Genomic DNA, 12818 nt, shown 5'->3' with positions numbered 1-12818 from the left:
ACACACACATCCTGATGTTTAAATACTGGCTAAATTTTTAAAAAATATTATGCTGGCCAAACAATACATTTGTGGGCCAAATTTAGTCTACTGGCAGGCAATTTGCAATTTCTGCTACCCATATATAATCACAACTTTGTTCATTTTATCTACTGACTAATTCATAATTTACATGTTCGAGCATTGGTCCAAATATGACCTAGGGTGGTCTCAATAGTCTAGATCAACATATTTCCATTCATGGCAGCTATTGCCAAAGCTGCTTAGTTTTCATGATATAAAGTAATTAGCCCTACCTACCTCGTTGGGGAGACATACTTTACTCTTCTTTTAAATCCCAACCCCATTTAAATATTCAGATAAAAGCTTGATTGTGTAAATAACCCTTTAAAAAACAGATGATGGGATGCAATGCTAAGTGAAGCACGCGGTTCGTAAGATGCTTGCTCTCCAATATGAGGAGGAAGAAACATTTCTGAAGGATTGAACTGGTCATTACCTTAACCCAGTGTTTCTCAAACAGCTTCCTTACAACCTAAAGAGTTTGAAATGTCCACATCATGAGCACAACTGAAAGTTGTCATTTGAAATGTGGATTTTTTTTTAGTTAACACATTATAATTGTACATATTTATAAGATACAAAGTGATATTTTGATACATGTATGCAATTTATAATGACAAATCAGAGTATGTAACCTGTACCTGCACCTCATCTCAAACATTTATCATTTCTTTGTGTTGTGAACATTGAAAATTCTCTTTCCTAGCTCTTTTGAAAACATGCTTGAAGCTCTTACTCGAGAGGGGAGGGGGACATGGGCAATATAAGTAACCTTAACACTTGTACCCCCATAATATGCTAAAATAAATAAAAAGAAAAGAAAAGAAAATATGCAATGAATCATAGTTAATCATGGGTTTTATTTAAAAGCAAAAGGTTTGAAAATACTTGTTCATCAGATTATAGCATTAAAAATTTGATTGTAAAGAAGGGAGTCTTATCTTCAGTGCAATGAATTTCTCAGTGCCCCTAGAAGTATTTCAGGGGGTCCGTGAACCAAGTGATATACGTTAAATTCTGTATAGATCTAAAAATGGTATTTTTCTATTATTTTCATCATATTCTCCAAGGAATTTGTTCACCAATATATGGTATTTGGAATCAATGACTAGATGTGTTGATGATTGATTATATATGGACTCTGAAGTCAGATCTATTAAGTTATTTTTCTAGGACTAATTGCAAACTTCTAAAAAATTTTTATTGACATATAATAGATGCACTTTTTTGTGTGTTTTCTTATTGATTGCAAGCTTTTTAAGCTTCATTTTGCTTTTCTTAAATGTAGGGATAAAATGGCATCTACCTTATTGTGTTGTAGTGAGTACCAAATAAGATAAGCAACATAAATTTATCCTTCAATGCCTTACATATGTTGAGCACTCCATAAACACTAATTATTATTATACTATTATTGATTAGCAAACTGAAGCTCATATAAGAAACAAATAAGAAATTAATATACTGTTATTTTTATAAGGAAAGTGAAACAGAAACACAGGGAGCAGAGTAGCTATTTCTTCTTGAATGAGTCAGGAAAGACTTCCAGAAGACATGCCATTTGAGCTGGTTCTTGAAAATGATTAGTTTTACCAAGTGAAAGTGGAAGAAGACCTTACTAAGAAGTGGGCAGGAACAGTGTGGATGAGGCACATAGACGAAGAGCGTCCACAGGGATTGGAGAGCTCAGTGAGTGGTGAGAAAGTTGGTGCAACTGGATCAATAGGTGCCTGGAGTGGAAAGGCAGGAAACAAGGTGGGAGAGGTAAATTCGAGTTAAAAATATCAAGGTGAGTTGTGATTTGTAGGCAACATGAAATCAATGAAGGTTTTAAACAGAAGAATAATATGATCAGATTTTTACAGGAAGATAATTCCTACAGAGTTCTCCAGAATAAATTGGAATGAAAAGATAACAAATGTATGTGTTTTTTTTAAAAAAAAAAGTATGCCTGGAATTGTGCTAATCACTTTATGGCCTGATATGAATTTGAAATGTACACATTATTTCTTCATTTCATAGGTGAGAAAACTCAAGCTTAGAGCAGTTAGCTGTCTAAGATCACAGGACCAAGTGGATGGTTCAGCTGCACTTTTAATCATTTTTGAAAGATTCCAAAGCCCTTCTATTTCCACTACTGAAGATGATAGGAACACAGGATATAAAATTATGCCATTCGTCCAGATGAGAGGTGATATAAGAATGAGATAAAAAGTGGTGATGCAGATTAATATTCAGAAGTCGTTTTTGAGGAACATCAAATTTTGGTAACAAGTTTAATATAAAAGAGAAAATAGAAGACACAAATCAAGGGTAAATAACAGGTATGAAGTTGGGGAAATGTTAACATAAGTGGCAATGTTGAAGACTGAGAATTCAGTAGATGAATACAGAGTTTTAGAGGAGAGAAGAAGCACTGGTACAGGAAGAATTTAATGTATATCACATTAAATTTTAAGTGTCTAGAAGACATCCAAACAGAGAGGTCCAGTCAGGGGTTGGAAGTACAGCTGTAGATATAAGTGATAGGGATGGTCAGTATAGTCTGTCGTTGAAGTCTTGAGGATCAGTGATACTACTCAGGCAGAATAGAAGTATAGAGAATAGACACACTGATGTCATTCGGTCGGAATGACATTTTTACCTGCTTTCTTCACATTAAAGATGGAGGTCCTCAGGACAGTGCCTTTGTTGTATGGACTTTTGAATCCCTCAGAGTTTTTTACACTATAGTGCATATAGTAAATACTTTATAAATGTTCTTTGGGTGAATACATGAGAAGAGCCCCTAAAATAGTATCTAAGAAATGGGAAAAGGGAAGAAGCCCAGAAAGGAAGTTAAGGATTGTTTAACAGATGGGATGAGAAGAAAACAAGAAGAATGGAAGCCAAAGGAGAAGAGTATTTCAAGATAGAGGATGGCTCCGTAGATTGAAGTGCTTCAGACAGATCAGTTAGAACAGGGGCTTAAAATCAGCCATTGGGTTTGACAATAGGAGAATGCTGGAAAACGTGGTTCATATTCTATTCACTAGATTGGAGATTTGGGAATACATCTTTTGATGAGCTGAAAGTCAGTCTGTAAAAGGCTAGTTTCCAAACCCAAAACTTAGCAACATAGCTGGTAGTATAGATCTAGTCTAAGCGACTAAACAGGCAATTAATCGTGCTGAGTTTCATTGCAGGTTTCCTAATTGAAAGTGCTGCCTTCAGATAGTGCAGTCTTGCTACGTATTAAAGGTGAAAAATAAAGCATAAGTATTTCCATTGCAATTCTTTAACAATTAAAAATTCCAAATGCAGACATATCTGAGAATGCGTTGATTTGCAGCTTAAAGGTTTCAAGTTATTCAGTTAATATCTTCCCACACTGAAAATATAAATTAAAAACCCAATTCTCTGAAAAAAGCAGTTGTCTTTGATATTTATGTTTTTAAGTTTCATTGTTTCAAATGTCTGTATCTTTTCTTGATAAGCAAATAGCCATTTAAAAACTCAGTACAATAAAAATCAGCATGTTGTTCCTGGAAAATTAAAAACTCATAAATATGCCATACCTTTCTGTAACTCAAATATCTTCACTGTTTTTTCTAATCAGATGGACTTTTTGGATAATAAATTTCCAGGTATATTCAATTATAAATATAATAATGTCATTATAATATTTCATTTAATATTATGAGAGAAAAGCACTAAAATTTAGGAAAAAATTACATTTGAATAATTTTGTTTTATTGTTAAAAATAGTGGTAGAAAAGGAGCTGTAGTTTCTCCACAAAAATCAGGATCAATGTCCTCTAGACATCAGATGCATAACAGTGCTTTACAATTTTGTTTAGATACTGTCTTATAGAGTCCAGAAATAACCAAGATTTTTCTTTTAACACACGAGAGAATTTGACACTTCTCAATTACCGAACAATCATTGATCAACAACTAGCATGGCCTCTTAAAGCCTGCAATAGCTAATGGGAAGTATGGCTATAGGCTACAGAGTTAAGGATTTAAAAATGTCAAGCAACACTAATAATTCATGCATCCTGGGACCATAAAGACAGCAGGATGTCAATAATAATGGCATGCTCTTTGGAAAACAGGTAAAATCAACATGCTAGTGTTTTAAGAGAATATCTTAGAACTTTGGTAAAATAAATCATTTTCTCTAGCATATAAGGTTGCTGATTTGTGTTTCAGGTATTGTTACTACTTATTGTGCCTCCTAGACATGTATCCCAAATACAGGGCTACATACACTGTCAGTTGACAAAGGGCCTGACATGGCATAGTAACAAAATGTGTAGGCAATAAAAACAAATGCACAAAATGAATATCAATATTTTCACAAATGAAGTGTACTAGAGGATACAAGAGATTTCACATGCAGGAAACATTTAAGAAAACGTATGATAGAATAATGATTTAGAGAACCTACTCCTCTGTTAAAATAAAATTTGCTTAGATTTATTTATTTTTAGTTTTTATTTGTTATTTGTTATTTATTATTTCAGGATAGCCTGTTTTAGAAATCACTCTTCGAAGAAAGACTTCAATCCAATGTTTAAAAAGCTACCGGGCTCTTCAGAAACTGCCTTTATTTCCCCCCTCATGGTCTTCACATTTGAAAGAAGCTTTAAGAAAACAGCTGCATTTGAAGAGAAAGGGAGTACCAGACACAGAGAAAAGGGAAATTGTGTTTTATTGAGTGATTTTTTTTATTACCACTCTGGGAACCAAAAATGTGACTACGGCTATCAAATACGTCTCCCTCAAAAAAATCTTTAGATCAATCTTTAATGAGAAAGAAAGAAAAAAAAAAGATGTTCACCCAGGTCTTGTTTTATGCACACAATTCTGTGTCTTTTCCTAACTCATCAACATGCTTGTGGTTCTTAAATTTAGTATTTGAATTAAATGCCCAAGAGCCTTGAATGACATTCACCCATTCATTAAAAGATATATAGATCGATTATATGGCATTGATAAAATCCTGGATAAGATTTGTGGCCATTTAACTAACAACATTTCCTCTAAAGTAACAAAATCACAACAAAACATAAAAAAAGAGCGCCTCATTACAAAGGAACCCGCCATACATTATTTAAATCTTTCCCTCTGAGATGGCAAGAGCTAGAATGCATACTGAGTATCTGCTACTACATGAAATGATTCTTTTTCGTGGAACTCAGAGTACTGATTTCTGACTGGTCATTGCTAGAAAAACAAATACCATCTGCAAATAATAATTAGAAGGTAATATTATTTAAACTTCTGGAAAGGACATAAAATATGTATATAGAAGCTCTGAAGCTAGTAAAAATATAATAGATTACTTCAAAGCATTTCACAATTATGTTGCTCAACCACTAATAAAATGAAACAATGTTAAATCCATATTCTTAAGTCCTATTAAAAAATCTCTCAGTTGCATCACAAATGGTTCAGCTCACTTGAAGTTACAGCCTGGCTTAGGAAAATTGCATTTTACTGCTCTTCTATTGATTTTTAGCAAATTTAAAACTGTCACTATCTGCTGATTCTGCTTATCTTTGAATTTAAAATGTCCATAGTATTTACATAGCATTGAAAAATTACTGTTTCAGTGTATTGTATTTTTAATGCAGCTCTCTTTTTGTGGTTGCTATAGCTAGTTTGCTACCAAGAGGACACTTTGATGTCGTCTTCCTTTGTTGCACACAATGAAATCTCATATTTTTCTTTAATCGGTAATGGCATTTTGCCGATTAATGATTGAGGAATAAAACCATCTCTCATTTCCTGTCTCTCTTTGTCCTTTTTTAAAGAAAATGATCAGTATCTCAATTGTTTTGCATTTGTAGTTTTCAATAAAACTTATACTTAATATTACTGGGTAGTTCAATAGTTTAAAATTTTTTCAAACAAATGTAACATGCCCAAGCAGAGATATCAAATTCAGTTTCTTACTTAGCTTACTAATGAAAATTCTTTTCAAAGATAAATACATTATTTAGTTTCTGTTACCCATAAAACCACATGTATAAAATACACTTAAAATTCAAATCATAAGTGTTTGTTGAATGTCAGTCCCTTCAATTATGCTTTACTTGCCTATGGTTTCCCAAATGATTTATTCAGACAATGGTCTTGAGGAGTGTTTAAATATTTTGGTAAACAATTAATGCTCATTAATCAATGTAAAATCCAGGTTTTTTTCCTAACTCCAATAGAATGTGATTTTTTTCCTAAAATAGACATTATCAAACAAAAGCTATAGATTCAATTGCTAAGCATCCATTAAAGATGTAATAGCCACATGTGATGAAAGTCACATTACTCTAGAAAAAAATAAAATTTGCATTCCTCATGCAAATCCATCATGATTGCAGCTTTCAGTAGTGTAACTGTAGGGGCCTATAAGTAATTTTATTGTAACCATGAAAACATATAGGGTTATTACCTAGGCACATATAAGAATTTCCATTTCCCTGAAACTTGAATTTAACTAACCCCATAGCATCTGCCTACTAACCGAATTTGTTTTACTTTGGAATTTTTAAAATTAGGTTAAACAAAATAAATTTAATTTTTTTTGTTTGTTTTGTATTATTTGTATTGTTTTAACATGAACCTTCCAGGCTTCACTGCAAACTTGAGCAGGTACTTCAGTTAAGGATGAAGGAGTGAAAGAGAAGGAAAGTGGGGTTTATTAAATGCCTTTCATTTATTCATTAGACCTTCTTTTCAACTTGTTCCTATTATATTATGCACAAAATACTATACTACTGTGTCTGGTGCTGAGCAAACTTCATACACATTAATTCAATGCAATTCATTTATAAACATTTTTTCACAACTACATTTATTCAATTAAAAAGTGCTGAAATAAAGATATTAGATGTGATGTTTACCATGAACAAAATAATCTCACAGAACCATTTTCCTACCACAGACCTCTGTTGTTTGGATGGAATTGAACAGTTATGCCTAATTCCAAGTTATCTTTGTCCTAAGACCATTCCTCCATTTCTGTAGTTACCAGCTTGGTGGCAACGTATTAATAACAAAACATAATAATTGTTATATGAAGGCAAAGATTCTTTAACAACGCTAAGATTTGGCTTTGAAATAAGCTAAATGGAGCTTAACAAACTCCTATTAGTTTCTAAACATTACATATTTAAGTTCTCCAAAGTCAATATTGTTTGTAAAAAGGCAATTAAAGTAACATCAAAAAAATCATCACAAAAATTGTGTTTACAGTATATTTGCTGAGTTATAAAGGTCTTATTCTGTATTATTTTATAATTATTTCTTAATTACTATTTTCATATCTTCTTTAAGATTTTTAAAAATTCTCAACTTTCTCTTATCATTTTATACTTGACAAAAATGAACTTTTGGAAATTTTACCCTACATTAAGCCAAGTGCCTCAATTATTGATAATATATTAATCATGTTATCAAATGTATCCCAATTTGTCACCCAGGAGGAAGTAACAGAATGTTCTAATTTATGGGGACAATCTGATAGCATTTTTTAATGCATGTCAGACAGGGACACATCAGCTAATGAAAGACACTCCTTTGTCCACTACCAGGGGCTGAGTCTATTTTTTATAATAATAGAGTTTTTGTAATTGTAAATATAATTTAATCTAATTTTGTGTAATTTTGAAATGTGTAAAAGTGTAAAGAAATGTAAAAGAACAGATTGGACACTATATTTCCTTGAAGGTTGCTATGCATTTTAAATATAGTTAGATATAGAATATATAAATAGGAACAAATATGGATATGCAAATACATACAGGTACCATCCCTCGTAAATTCATGTTATTCTTTTTAAAGAATAACATTATTAATTTTTCAATTGTCAATTGTTATTTTTTCAGTTGTCAGTTGTTATTTGTTTAAAAGCATTTCCCATATTATGAATACTCTTAAAATTTTTAATTATTGGTAATATCTTTTCCTCATATGGGTGTATTATAATTTATTTACTCAGTTCCATTTTGTCAGATGTTTCAGTTATTCCCATGTTTCAATATTGCAAATACCACGGCCATAAACACCTTTCAATACACTTTTAGTCAGTATTCCTGTTTTTCCTTATAATAGAGCTCCAGAAATAAAATTTGTTGCTTCAAATGACACAAATATTTTAAGGCCCTCAAAGCATTTTGCCAAGATGATTTTTAGAGGGTTTATCAATTAATTCCCACTATTCATGTTTTAAAGTCTTGATCCCGCTGTATCTATATCAAATGTATGTTCCAGTTTCAATAAAGTGTTGCTAAATTGATAGCTTGGAGGTGGCATCCCTATTGTTTAAATATATAACACCTCTTCAGCTAAGGAGGAAGTCAGAACTGCATTAAAGAGATGGACTCACAGCAGATGGTGGGGTCCTGCAGGTGACCTGGACTGGCTATAATTTCTCACTAATAAATGTATAACTGGACTTCCAGGGGGATCTTGGGGGCAGGCAACCCTGGGAATTTTACACTGCACATGCTTTGGAATTGAGCTACAAAACAAATGAACTCTCTTGAGATAGAAAGAAAAGAACTTCCTAAACCTGTAGACTAGGATAGAAACCCTTTCTGTTCATGCCTTTAAAATGTGGACTTCAAATTAAAATATATTCATGAATTAATAGATGAAGAAGATTCCTCAGTAGGCAATTAGAAACATAAATAATCTTTTCATACTGTAGAAATAATTTTTAGATGTAATAGTGATAATTATCTTTGCAAAATGATATTTAATCAAAATGGTACTTTTCTGATAACTGCTGAATGATTTGTAGGGAATTTCATGTGATAGTTTTTTTAAAAAAAGGCTCATCTCTACTTCATTTTATGTATAGAAACCAGTAAAAATATATAACAATAATACTAATAATCAAATCAGAAAATTATTTTGACTTTTCTACTTTCTAATGAGCAATAGTTCACTTATTAGTTCCTATGTTGGTGTAGTGGCATCATTAAATTAAATAGGTAAATGGAGCTACATTCCTGAAATTCAATTTTGTGATTTAAACCAGTATCAACTTAATGAAAGATCATTTAGACTAATTCCATATGAAGCCAAAATAAATTAATTCAGATTGGTTATCAAATTATAGAGAAAACTCTGCACCTACCAAATTCATAGGAAAAGTTGTGTTATAATTAGCTGATAGTTGACATCAAGAATCTAGAAAAATTTAACAACATCTATTTGACAGAAAACATGTTCAATTAGTACTTGGTAAGAGACTGTTACAAGAAGAATCACAATTCACAAACAATGTAATTTATTTCCACTCAAAATTATAAAATGGCTTAGTAGGAAACATTATTTCAAGTTTTCTGTAAACAAGTTTAACTATCATACATTTACTCATGAGTAAAAGTTTTTGTGTGTGCCATCTGCAAATGTTTTCTCTAGAAAAACCTTCAAAGGTCACAATAAACAGAAAGGTTTCCCCCCCCAAATATTCTAGTGCTCAGGATCTATTTAATTATCAAGTTGGAAAAATAATTTCCAGGTAATAAGTGAAATAGTACCAATTTGCCTTATTTATTTTCCTAAATGCTATATAATAATAATAGTGCATATTTCCCATGTGTTTAATAATTTCTGGACATTTTTACTATGTTTATATCAATTCAATGTTTGTAATAAAACTCATAAACAGTGAATATATTGGTAAATGTAATACATTTCCCATACAATTATGGAGGTTTATTAGAAATATTATGTTATAGACAGTAAATAGTTTCATGTCTTCTGCATTTCAAAATGATGAAAATATGCATCCATTGAGTCATATAAGGATAAGAAAAATTGCTATTTTTTATCCATTTGAAGCACAAAACAAAAGTAGAATCAAAAGACATATAATTGAAACCAGCAGTTTCTCCAAAACTTCCTAGGACTTTTAAAAGAATGATAAACTTCAAATGTACTTCAGTAAGTTCCTCAGAAAAGATTTGATGTTGAACAGTCTTCTCTAACTCATTTCAAGTACAAGAGCTGCCATTAAGAAGTCTGAGACAAATAGTTATAGACTGGGTATTTCTCTGTAATTGTGATCCAATTTCACACTGGTTTTAAGGTCACAAAAGCTCAAAGGGTATTCCTGATACATGCTTTCAATCTCCAACAGATGATACCAGCCCTCATGAGTACATGTTGCAATGAGACTATCTTCAAAATTGAAGTGATTATTATGGACGTATGAGCAGGATGATGTGTCAGAAAATAAACAAAGGATTATTAATAAAGCAAAATGAACACAGGAATCAATTGCTTAAGTGTCACAGGTTATTGACATCACAATAATGGCATTACAACTTCTTTTAGACTTAACATTTGTTTTTAAAAGCTTTTGAAAGAAATACAATTGGCCTAATTTATCATGGAGAGACCAACTCATGATCCTTTTCCTCTGGAAAACAAGACAGACTTTTTTTTTTTTTTTAATTTTCCACTGTTGGACACTATTTCCAAAGTTTGAGGGCGACAGAACAAGTGGAATAGCTTTCATTTTATAGTTGTGTCAACACTACCTAATCATAGTTGTAGAGCTGGTTATTCTTTAACTTCTCTTACACTCTTGGGGCCCTCTGCCCTCCAAGACATAAAAAGAGAAAATAAAGTTGCATCGTAGTAGAAGAGATTAAAGCTACATATAACAATTTCTAGACAGGAACAATTGTTAAATGTTAAAATTATTAAATTTCTAAGAGAAACTGATAAATCAACCCCTCTCTCTTTTCTTCTTGCCTCTCGAATCCCTTTAAAGACATTTCTTTCTAAAGTTAAACTGGTTGACATGCTGCATTCTGTTTTAGAGATTGGTATTATTAATATTATGCCCAAGTTAGATGAGAAACATTAAACATTATATTTCAAACTAAAACAGAAAACAGATTTAAGATGAAACATATCAAAGTTATATAGGTATGCCACCTTACTCTTTTCTCCCAAACCATGAATAATTACCTTACTTAAGTAAAATTGCTCAAGCATTCAGTTTGCTACTTTGAACCCAAAATTTTTGATTGACAATTTCAGGAAAAAGAAAAACCCAAGTTAGTATGAACAGGTTCATATTTACTAATTGCCTTTTCTTGAGACCTAAATGCTTGCTTTGTATCACTGGAGACATTTAAAACAATCTATTTCAATAGAAAGCTGAGATGCAAAATACAGAAATATGCCCTGCTAAAATTTAAACTCAAGGAAACATTAAAAAGATAATATAGACAAATATAGACAGAATTAAACTTGTATTCCCTAATTCTATTAAGATAAAAAGATAAACATAAAATAAGATAAAGCACATGTAGTATTTTTGTGTGTTCGCAAATATATCACAATTTATCCATTTTCCTGTCAATGAACATTTGAGTTGTTGGCATCATTTTGCTATTACATACAGTACTGCTAAAATATTATCATACATGTCTCCTGGTGCATGTCTTCTTGTACCTAATCACATTCACATGCTCACATGTACACATATACTTTGAAGTAGAATTTCTGGGTTGTATTATAGATATGTGAAAATTCAACTTTACAAGATAATACTAAATTATTTTCTTAAATGGTTGTGTCAATTTACACATCCACCAGCAACATACAGTAGAATGACTGACCCACAATTTCCTCTAAAACTTGTTTATTGCTTGTTATTATAAACTTCATTTTTGGGGGGGGGAGTTAATTATTTTCTGTTTATTACTAATAGGCATTCTTTCAAATCAAACACAGAGCTTCCTAACTGGTGTGCTGATATCCCCCAGTGTTTGCAAATGGACTGTGGATGTGCCAGCAATAGCAATTCCTTTCCTGCAGCCCTCGGTTCTTCTGGGTTAGGCCTGGAGCCTACGCTTTTCCGAGCTTCTGCTGAAAGAAGCCTTCTTTTCACCCCAGTGTGCTATACAAATACCATTTTCAATGAGTGCCATGGTGTGGAAAAATTTAAGAAAATCTGCTGTACAATATACATGGCAGATGGTGGTGTTGGTGGTGGTAGTGTTAGGAATTATCCAAATTACCAATAATAAATACATAAATGTGGTGCTCATAAAACCCTGGGAGGAAAGGGAGCTAACTTCTCTTTTTCATCTATCAGTTTTAAAAATCTGTTTGTGTTTGATGCAATTATCTTCCAAAGATTCCAAGGAAATGTGATCAATAAAGGAAACTATTAAATGCTCTAAATGTCTTACATTTGCAGCATGGTGATTAGTAAAAATCTCCCTCACACTGACAAATATGAGAAAAGGATGTTTATTTTGATAGCCTGGCTTTCTATTTTCAAAGGTCAACCCCTTAGACATTTAGGCCACTGCTAATAAAGACTATTTTCCTCCGTGTTTTATTTTTGCAACTATAGGTGTAATAGGTATAGGTGAAAATTTGAACAAAATAAGGGAATTTCTTTTTCTTTCTTTTCTGTAGGACTGTTGTGTATATAAGAGGTTGTATTTCTTTTTATTATAATTTTTTTTTATTTCAGCATATTATGGGGGTGCAAATGTTAAGGTTATGTATATTGCCCATTTCCCCCCTCTCCCCTCGAGTCAGAGCTTCAAGTGTGACCATCCCCCAAACATTTTAATTCACATTTAGTCACCAGTATATTTCTTCTGTTTTTTGGAAATACACTCACAAAAATCACCATGGTATTCTTGGTTCTTGAAAATGCTTCCATTTTCCAAAGCATAAACACTTTAAAAACTGTTTCACTGTTAAAAAAAAAAAAAAGACCCAAAACT

General features: G+C 32.0%; 1 protein-coding gene across 1 annotated transcript in view; it reads left to right on the top strand.

Annotated features, from left to right (window-relative positions):
* Positions 1 to 12818, top strand: part of LOC105885774 (uncharacterized) — a 48170-nt gene extending 35352 nt beyond the window's left edge. The window contains 1 exon segment of the mRNA XM_075999877.1: positions 1 to 12818. This exon segment is cut by the window's left edge and continues 34775 nt beyond it. The gene's annotated coding sequence lies outside the window, so the exon portion shown is untranslated.

This window comes from Microcebus murinus, chromosome 2 (assembly GCF_040939455.1).
Source record: "Microcebus murinus isolate Inina chromosome 2, M.murinus_Inina_mat1.0, whole genome shotgun sequence".
In the NCBI taxonomy this organism is placed as follows: Eukaryota; Metazoa; Chordata; class Mammalia; order Primates; family Cheirogaleidae; genus Microcebus; species Microcebus murinus.
Note: the sequence above shows the minus strand (reverse complement) of the source record. Positions and strands in the feature narration are given on the sequence as shown.